Here is an 11,402-nt window from a genome sequence, read left to right as displayed (position 1 = left end):
AAAAGCGTCGCTAGAATTAGGCTGTCCAGAATCCTGATTTTACCGGCCTAACTAACTTGGGAAAATGTTGGCTAGGCATGTAACGAAATGTTCTTACACAGACAAGCAGAACTTTCGAGATCCTCTACCTCAGTACAAGTAGCATGGTCATATTCATTAATAAACCATCTAAAATATGTATACCTTAATTCACTTAAAGGACACACCCTAGTTTTTATACACTAAGGCACATGTTTTACTATTATAGCTGTTTTTGATAACTGAAATCATACTTTACTTAGATTTTACGATTTAGATTATCAATTTCTGTACATTTGAAGTGTTTTTTGTCATCTTGGTGTTTTTAATATCAGACAATGCATTTGTCATATTTTTAAAAACGCACGTGTGTCTGAGAAGTATCAGTTATGGAGTCGAGTTTTAGTATATTTTTATAGGGTATTTCACCATTTCAAAGTCACTGACTCATGGTTCACTCAATTGTAACTTTATCCAAATGTGTTACAGGTTTGTAGATTAACTAAACTTAGTGTTAATTTTCACGGGTTGAAACTAGGGTCTGTCCCTTTAAAGGGACATTCTGAGTTTGCTGCATTGTAAGATGTTTCCGACTAATAAAACATTTCTACGATTAAACATACATATTAAATATATTTTATTGTTTAGAATATCAGTGTCTGTATATTCAATGTGTTTCTGGTCGTCTTAATATTTGTAACAAGCCCAAACTGGATTTTGTCTTCAAATAATTTCGTACGTACGAAAAAATGTATTTTAGGAAATAAAATTATATTTAAGCTAGTACTAATATTAGAACGATCAGAAACACGTTAATATACAGCCACTAATATTTTATGCAGAAACATATATTTGATATGTAATTACAATCGTTAAAAAGTCTCTGTTAGTCGATTACATCTTTAAAATTACAGCAAACTCAGGACTGTCCCTTTAAGGAACGGGGTTGAGATCAGTCGGCTGAGTGCTCGCTTGAGGTACTTGCGTCGCAGGATCGAACCACCTAGGTGGATTCATACACCTGGTTGGGTTTTTTGTTTTCGGTCCAACTAGTGCACCAAAAGTGGACAAAGACCGTGGTATGTGGTTTCCTGTGTGTGGGAAAGTGCATATTTAAAAGAGATCCCAAAAATTGCTGCATTAGAAAAAAATGTAGCGGGTTTCCTCTGGTGACTGCGTGTCAGAATTACCAAATGTTTGACATCTAATAGCCGATGATTAATTAATCAATGTACTCCAGTGGCGTCGTTAAACAAAACAAACACACTTTATTCACTTAAATTACATGCATGATGGTATACTTATGTTTTAAAATGTGCCATGTTCTTTTATATTATTAATATAGAGAGAAATAAAGATTGTATTTTATTTAGCAGAGGCGTCGGAAGATGTTTGCAACTGGGGGGGGGGGGGGGGGGAGGAGTTCAGCAATGCATTAATTCGGATTTATTATTTTCAGAGTGTGAGGGGGCAGTGACCTCCTGCCTCCAGCTTCCCCACCCGTTTCCGACGCCTATACTTAGCCAAAGACAATAATACAATGTGTAGGCTAGATGGTTATTCATCATGTTAAGCCATCGGACTACAGGCTGGTAGGTACAGGGTTCGCAGCCCGGTACCGGATCCAACTCAGAGCTAGTTCTTAAGGTCTCAATGGGTAGGTGTAAGACCACTACACCCTCTTCTCTCTCACTAACCACAAACCAACTAACAACTAACTCACTGTCCTGGACAGACAGCCTAGATAGCTGAAGTGTGTGTCCAGGACAGCGTGCTTGAACATTAATTGAATATAAGCACGAAAATAAGTTGAAATGAAATGAAATGAATTGATATTTAAGCATCTTTACATCATTTTATTATCAACCATGTTTCTCACTGTGACTCTCCATTCTTCGATTTCCTTGGGAAATGATTTAGAATTTGGTTTGTGTATTTTATTGTCAAGTTGCTTTAAGGAACAAAATGGTAATTAGACTGCCTCCTACCTATATATATGTTAAAGCAACTTGACAATAAAATACACAAACCAAATTCTAAATCATATATATATAAGCATCTTAACAACAGAACTGGAGCACATTCATTAATTACATTTAATATATATATATATATATATATATATATATCTACAACTGGTTACAAGACATAAGTCTACAGGCCAGATGCACTTCTGAGTCTTTTTGAAATTTCCGTGTAACAAATAACAGTGCGCTAGAATGTTTAAAAATGTATTTCTAAACATGCCTTCTCAATATTGTTACCCAACCTTTTTCAGGTGTGACTTGTGAGTTGCACATAGGCAGTTGCATAGGATATGTTATATACAAAGTTTGTTTTCTTTAACAACACCACTGGAGCATATTGATTAATTAATCAATTGGATGTCAAACATTTGGTAATTGTGATGTTATATACAGTCACAAGTAGAGACAGTTCATGTACTGAAAGCAGCACATGTATGCGAGTTTTTTTAAAACTGTTGTCGTAAAACACGGCAGTTACAATGATTCCAAGTCTTATTATTTGAGACTAAAATAATCCTTCATATGTACCTATGTGTGACAGATTTAGTCCGTATTGGCTGACGTCTTGCAATGGGTCTATCTTGCATAGCTAGAATGGGGAGAACTTTTCGATCAGTACATTCACTTAGATGGAAGACCGTGGCCATTTTCGGTGCTCCTAAGTCTGGCCTGAAATTCTCAATAGCCTTGCACACTCTGACGGACATGACGCATGCTGGTCATTTGAAACACGGCAATTTCTGAGCTACTCATATTATACGTTTTGGTCAAGGCTGTTTCAGCCGTAATCAACTGGAGAAGGTAGGAGGCAGTCTAATTACCATTTAAAAAAAAAAATGTTTTCCTTGTGTTCTTGTTATTTGTTTATTAGTTTCGTCGATCTTCGTCGTTGTCGTCATCGTCATCGTCGTCGTTGTAGCTTCTGTTGTTTATAGGGGGCGGGACGTAGCCCAGTGTTAAAACGCTCGCCTGATACGCGGTCGGTCTAGGATCGATCCCCGTCGGTGGTCCCACTGGGCTGTTTCTCGTTCCAAGCAGTGCACCACGACTGGTATACCAAAGGCCGTGGTATGTGCTATCCTGTCTGTGGGATGGTACAAATAAAACATCCCTTGCTATTAATGGAACAATATAGCTGGTTTGCTCTCTATGACTGTGTTCGATTTGAAATGTCATTTAGCGGTGTTAATGCACAATAAACTACCACCAATCTGACGTCAGATGATGTTCATCTCCTAAATAGCCAATGATTAATAAATCAATGTGCACTAGTGGTGTCGTTAAACAAAACAAACTTCTAGTAATTAATGTACCTATATTTAGACCATAGACCGAAAGCAAACTAGTGGAGTTGAATTCGAAACAACAACAATATATATTATAGAGTATCATAATAAATGAATGTTTAACAACATTTAATAACTCCACCTCCTGCAAGAGGGGAAGCGCAAATAAAAGATCCCTTGCTGCTAATCGGAAGAGTAGCCCATGTAGTGGCGACAACGGGTTTCCTCTCAAAATCTGTGTGGTCCTTAACCATATGTCTGACGCCATATAACCGTAAATAAAATGTGTTGAGTGCGTCGTTAAATAAAACATTTCTTTCTTTCTTTCCTGCAAGAGGACTAGAACCAGCTTTTGGTTGTTTGGATATTTATTTATTTATTTGTGTATTTGATTGATTTTTGTTTGAGTGTGTGTGTGTGTGTGTGTGTGTGTGTGTGTGTGTGTGTGTGTGTGTGTGTGTATGTGTGTGTGTGTGTCTGTGCGTGTGTGTGTGTGTCTGTGTCTGTCTGTGTGTGTGTGTGTCTGTGTGTGTGTCTGTGTGTGAGTGTGTGTCTCTGTGTGTGTGTATCTGTGTCTGTGTGTGTGTGTGTCTCTGTGTGTGTGTGTGTCTGTGTGTGTGTGTGTGTGTGTGTCTGTGTCTGTGTGTGTGTGTGTGTGTGGTTTTTTTGGGGTTTTTTTTGTAAGTCCCATTCTCAATACTGTTTACTAAGTGAGCACGAGTTTAAAAATGTACCAGGTTTCCTCTCTAAGACTGTGTCAGAATTACCAAATGTTTGACATCCAATAGCTGATTATCAATTAATCAGTGTGCTCCAATGGTGTCGTTAAACAAAACAAACACTTTTTAAACAGAGACTTATTTTTTCTTTGTCTTTTCTTTTTAAACTCTCATTTATGCATCCAATAATTCCATTCGGCTGTGCAGACTCATCCAGACTCATCGTTGATAAAAATAGGTTTGTGTGGCCTTCTATACTTTTTTTTTCTTCAGTTTTGAATATACAGATTTGTAAAATATAATTATTATAGGACAGAAAGGTGAAATTGCAGCCTCAGCAGAGACAAATGTATTTATAATTCCTGGGGGCGGGACGCAGCCTAGTGGTAATGCGCTCGCTTGATGCGCGGTTGGTCTAGGGTCGATCCCCGTCCGTGGGCCCATTGGGCTATTTCTCGTTCACGTCATTGCATCACGACTGGTATATCAAAGGCCGTGGTATGTGCTATCCTGTCTGTGGGGTGATGCATATAAAAGATCCTTTGCTACTAATGTAAAAATGTAGCGGCTTTTCTTTCTAAGACTATATATACATGTATATGTTAAAATTACCAAATGTTTGACATCAAATAGCCGATGATTAATAAATCAATGTGCTCCAGTGGTGTCGTTAAACAAAACATTTTTTTTTTTCAGCTATGATCTCACTCCAGACTCATCGTTGATAAAAATAGGTTTGTGCGACCTGCTATACCGTTTTTTTTTCAATTTTGCATATACAGATTTGTAAAATATAATTATTATAGGGTATGAAAGGTGAAATTGCAGCCTCGGCAGAGACAACTGTATTTGTAATTCATTTGAAGAGAAGATGTTATTCTGAGAGACTGATTGACTACATTGATTGTGTTTATACTATTCTATAGCTTTTTGGATTTAAAATAGTTCCTGCGTTCTAAACTGACTAAGATGGAGTGCATACCATTCTTCGAATTCACCACTTATAATTTGTGTAACGTAAGTGGGCCACTCCTTGTTTCAATAGAAGTGCACGGAAATATCAAACGAGGAGAATGTAGGGGGCGTTGAACTATTAGCACTACGATTCGTAAAAACTCAACGAGGTATTTTTAGCAAAAGAAATAACAAGACTTGGGGTCATTGCACTATTAGGTAACACATCTTTCTTTTTGTTCGTGGGGACGGCATGTAGGTCGTATGCCTGACCCCCCCCCCCCATATCACCACACACACACACACACACACACACACACACACACATATCACACATCACACATCACACCAGTGGAGCTTATATGTTTTTCCCGTCCCAGCGACTATAATATTTATAGATATATATACTCTTCAAAAAAAGTAGGGGAACTCTAGTAAGAATTTACAATTGCCAAAATTGTAAGGTATATTAGCTGTGAGGAATGGTTATATGACAATAGTGAATTAACTGGGCAAACATTACAACCGGTAGTTCAGTATTACAGTAGGTATTATGACCACCAAAGATCTTGAAAGACGATTGGGGTCAGAAGTGAAATTTGAAAGTTGACGTGTTTTCTTTTATCAGTAAATCGCAAATTCAAACAATAAAAATTACTAAAAACAAAAAAATAACAACTGTATGATTAACAGAATGAAAAAGATTGACATAAATAATGTTCCACAGTGATTAATCGAGAATCGAGAATGATACCCAACGAACGTGTACTGCGTGACGCATATGAAAACTATGGAATGTGTTTCGGTGTGTTGATAAACAGACCTGAACGTTCTTTACTAGGATGTCTGTCGTCAAAACGTATGTTCTGTCTAACATTAATATTTCAGTTTCCCCTACTTTTTTTGAAGAGTATATTTTAAATCGTGATATGTGTTTTCCTCAATCCGATTAGAATTAGCTCTACTGGTCTACCAGTAGATCTAACAGCATTGCGTGGCCTCCCAAGTCCAGGTGACATTTCATCTGTAAATAATAATTTAAATATCGACCAATCACACTTCGCCTTTTATAGCGTTATTTGGGAGCATACAAATTTTAAAAATATCGGGCGAGACTATTTATGCAATAGGCAAACTTGTAGGTCTATTTCAATATAAAAAAAAACGGGTGGGGGCAATAATAAACTCTGGATTGTATACTAATATAAAAAGATTTTATAGCTATACCATCACTGTTTTCTTTTCGACTTGAAACGAAAGTTCAACATTAAAGTTTTATATTGAAATTAGTTTCCGGCATACTTCATAATTCACCCGAATCGCTTCGTATACCCTCAGCATAATTCCGAATGTTTTCAAATTCTTTTCAAATCACTGGCATGATTTTGCAAGTAAGGTTTTGATTGGTCGAATGAAAAGTCAACTGGACATGAGCTCCAACGGGGTGCTGTTAGATCCACAGATAATAGTAATTAACCAGTGGAGCTAATTTTAATTAGATTGGTGTTTTACTGTGTTTGGCAAAGTGGTACGTAAAAGATCCTTTTTGGAGTAGCGGAGACGGGGGGTTAACTTATCCCTTCAGACGAGTGTGCAGAAAATGATGCAGTGGGGGTTTGGGTTTATAGGGCGGTAGACTTTAGTGAGTAAGGTTTCTAATGTATATTGAATAGAATTGAGCCCTTGGTTGGATCAGTTATTTTTCATTCCATGCATTGCTTCAAAACTATGACAGGCCTATTATATGTCTATCCTGACTGATGGAAACTACATATAAAAGACGCATTGCTGCTAACCGGTAAGAATAGTATATAATATATATGTGATAGAAGACCAAGAGTGCCATTAACAAAACATCTTTTTCATTCATTGCATACTATATTTTTCTGTTAGTAGCAAACTATCTTTTATATGCACCATCCCGCAGGCAGGATAGCACAAACCACGGCCTTTGATATACTACTACCAGTCGTGGTACACTGGCTGGAACGAGAAATAGCCCAATGGACCCATCACGTGGTACACACATACTGTGGTATGTATTTACTAAAATAGGGTGCTTGGCAACAAAGGGTTTACCGCTCTCGCTGTCTTTCTCTCTATCCTTCTGTCTTTGCTGCTTACAAGTGGCGGAACGTAGCCCAGTTGTAAAGCGCCCGCCTGATGCGCGGTAGGTCTAGGATCGACCCCCGTCAGTGTGCCCATTGAGCTATGTGTTGAGTGCGTCGTTAAATAAACACATTTCCTTCCTTCGTCGTCGCTGTTGTAGCTTCTGTTGTTTACAGGGGGTAGGACGTAGCCGAGTGGTAAAGCGCTCGCCTGATGCGCGATCGGTCTAGGATCGATCCTCCTCGTTGGGCCCATTGGGCTATTTCACGTTCTAATCAGTGCACCATGACTGATATATCAAAGGCCGTGGTATGTGCTACCCTGTATGTCAGATGGTGCATACAAAAGATCTCTTGCTACTAATGTAAAAATGAATCGGGTTTCCTCTCTAATATGTTTCGTGCTGGGGTGTCGTTAAACATCAATTGTATTCTATCTAATAATGTCAAAATTACCAAATACACGATGATTAATAAATCAATGTGCTCTAGTGGTGTCGTTAAACAAAGCAAACTTTAACAATTTAGCCAGGGCTCACACTGGAACAAATTTAGTTTGAGCCAATATGGAGATATGTTGAGTACATACTAAAATATAGGCATGGTCAGGCATATGTAGACACAGCGAAAGTAAGTGAATAGTGCTGGTGGTGTTGGAGGTGGTGGTGGTGGTGGCATGCACCCCCGCAAACATTTGAAAACTAGATATTCTTACGTGCATTTTCCTTTTGCCGCTCCAATACTGTATCTGTAACGAATCAAAAACGATGAAAATTGTTTTTATCGCTGTGTAAAATACAACATACAAAAATCTAATATTTTGCTCTTGTAGCAACCATGGGCCAGTGTGATAAATTTACGTATGTATACACACACACACACACACACACACACACACACACACACACACACACGCGAATACACACACACACACACAGACACTCTCCTCTGTCTCTCTCATACACACACACACACTCTCTCTCATACACACACACACTCTCTCTCTCTCTCTCTTTCTCTCTCTCTCTCTCTCATACACACACACACACACTCTCTCTCTCTCTCTCTCTCTCTCTCTCTCTCTCTCTCTCTCTGTGTGTCTCTCTCATACATACACACACACACACTCTCTCTCTCTCTCTCTCTCTCTCTCTCTCTTTCTCTCTCTCTCATACACACATTCCCTCTCTCTCTCTGTCTCTCTCTCTCTCTCACACACACACACACACACACACACACACACACACACACACACACACACACACACACACTCACACACTTATAATATAAACTAAATATATGTACAATGTATATGCAAAAGTTTATCACTGGAGTAGCCAGGATTTTATACTGGGACGCGATAATCGCCGACAGCCAAATATAAAAATGTAGTGGTGAAAAAAATCCCGTATGATTTAATCCCCCCCCCCCCCCCCCCCCCCGACCTCTTTTAAAGACAAATATTACATATTCAATACATTTTTATGTTTAAAATACCGGTTTATGTTGAGTGTTTTTATGTTTAAAATACCGGTTTATGTTGAGTGTTTTTATGTTTAAAATACCGGTTTATGTTGAGTGTTTTTATGTTTAAAATACCGGTTTATGTTGAGTGTTTTTATGTTTAAAATACCGGTTTATGTTGAGTGTTTTTATGTTTAAAATACCGGTTTATGTTGAGTGTTTTTATGTTTAAAATACCGGTTTATGTTGAGTGTTTTTATGTTTAAAATACCGGTTTATGTTGAGTGTTTTTATGTTTAAAATACCGGTTTATGTTTAAAATACCGGTTTATGTTTAAAATACCGGTTTATGTTGAGTGTTTTTATGTTTAAAATACCGGTTTATGTTTAAAATACCGGTTTATGTTGAGTGTTTTTATGTTTAAAATACCGGTTTATGTTGAGTGTTTTTTCTTTGTTCTTCCTAATGTTTGTAATAAATCAAACTAGATTTTTACCTTCTAATAATTTCGTACAAACGAAAAAACCCAACCCAACAACAAAAAACAACCCCGCATTATACAGTTTACTGTAAGAAAAAGGTTTCAGCTGTACATTTGGCTACATGTACGCCTGTGAAGACAAGATAGGAAGGAAGGAAGGAAGGAAATGTTGTATTCAACGACGCACTCAACACATTTAATTTACGGTTATATGGCGTCAGACATATGGTTAAGGACCACACAGATATTGGGAGAGGAAACCCACTGTCGCCACTTCATGGGCTACTCTTTTCGATTAGCAGCAAGGGATCTTTTATATGCACCATCTCACAGACATGATAATACATACCACGGCCTTTGTTACACCAGTTGTGGAGCACTGGCCGGAACGAGAAATAGCTTAATTGGTCCACCGATGGGGATCAATCCATTGGGCTACGTCCCGCCCCGTTCCAGTGAAGTCAATGTTTCCACCCTAACTTAGCCAAATATTTATTTGAGACAACACAACACATAGTGTAGTCAGACTATTGTATTTTCAGTATAACTATGTAACTGTTTGTTTGTTTTGTTTAACGACACCACTAGAGCACATTGATTTATTAATCATATTCCATTCTATTGGATGTCAAACATTTGGTAATTTTGACATTTAGTCTTAGAGAGGTAACCCACTCCATTAGTAGCAAGGTATCTATTATATGCACCATTCGACAGACATGATAATACATACGTGTACTACAGCCTTTGGTATACCAGTCGTGGTGCACTGGCTAGAGCGAGAAATCTATGTATCTGCGACGCTCAGTTCTAGAGAATGAAAAGAAACCCGCAGGCACCACACGGTTTGGTAGTAGGTATTACTAAACCAAATAACTTCCGGCTGGGTCAAAGTCCGAGGTGGAACCAACTTTTAATAGAGAAGTTAACACCACAAGTCTTGTGATTGGTGATAAATGTGAGTGCGTTGGTTGTTTCATCTCGGCAAAAATATTTATGCAATTTTATTTCAACTAGTACCAATGTGTCAAGTAGCCTTGTGCTTGAAACATGTATGAGGTACCTGTAAAAAGAAAAGTACTAAAATTTTGTGCGGAACTAGGGTAGTCATAGACGCTACCCGTTATCTCTGAAAAAAAATTAATGAGCAGTTTTACCCCCATTTTTTTTTATCATTGACTTTAAGGGTGAGGTGTTTATGTCGATTGATACGCTGCAGGTAGGAGTTTTAGCCACATATGTTACTATTGTCGTCTATGGGATTTGATTTAGTAGTATACACCCTAGTAACGATTCTTTTGTATGAACTTCCCCAGGGACAAGATAGCATAATCGGCCATGATTGTGTAATGGTTAAGGCATCGGACGTAAGGCTGATACGTACTGGGTTCGCCTCCCGGTACCGCCTCTCACCCAAAGTGAGTTTAACGACTCAGTGGGTAGGTGCAAGACCACTGCACTGACTTCTATCTCACTGACCACTAACCCACTGTCCTAGACGGACAGTCCAGATAGCTGAGGTGTTTGTCTAGGACAGCATGCTAGAACCTTCATTGGATATAAGCTCGAAAATAACTATAAATGAAATAATATAGCGTATACTAGACTTTATAAAGAAAAGTAAAGTTTGTTGCAATGCGTCTACCGTCCCAACCAGTGCCTCACAACAACTGAACTATCGAAGGTCGTGGTATGTGCTGCCCTGCCTGTGAGAAAGCGCATATAAAAGATCCCTTGTTACAAATGGAACAAAAATGTTACGGATTTCTTCTGAAGATTAGGTGTCAGAATTATTAAAATGTCTGACATCCAATAGCCGATGATCAATTAATCAATATGTGCTCTAGTGGTGCCATTAAACAAAACTTTGCGGCATTGTAACGTGTCCGACTACAACAACATTGTTAAAGACTAAAATTACATAGTAAATAGCTTTTCTTGCTTAAAATACCAGTGACTATATTCTAAGTGTTTTGGTCGTCCTAATGTCCATGCCCCCCCCCCCCCCCCCCCCCCCCCCTGTTACTCTGTTCAAAAGGCTGGAAATGTCATATTTTAACATCTGAAATTCAAAATTTTATCGGGGGAGCAAGCCCTCAAATATTTATCCCCCAGACTATGAAAGCAGAGGGGCGGAACATATCGCATTGGTGAAGCGCTCGTTTAATGCACAATCGAGTTTGGATCGAGTGCTAATGCACCTCGACTGGTATATCAAAGGCCGTGGTATGTGCTCTCCTGTCTGTGGGTTTTCTCTCTTAGACTATATGTCAAAATTATAACGTCTGACATCCAATAGCCGATGATTAATAAATCAATGTGCTCCAGTGGTATCGTTAAACAA

Source organism: Gigantopelta aegis, chromosome 10 (genome assembly GCF_016097555.1).
Source record: "Gigantopelta aegis isolate Gae_Host chromosome 10, Gae_host_genome, whole genome shotgun sequence".
Taxonomy (NCBI): Eukaryota; Metazoa; Mollusca; class Gastropoda; order Neomphalida; family Peltospiridae; genus Gigantopelta; species Gigantopelta aegis.
Note: the sequence above shows the minus strand (reverse complement) of the source record.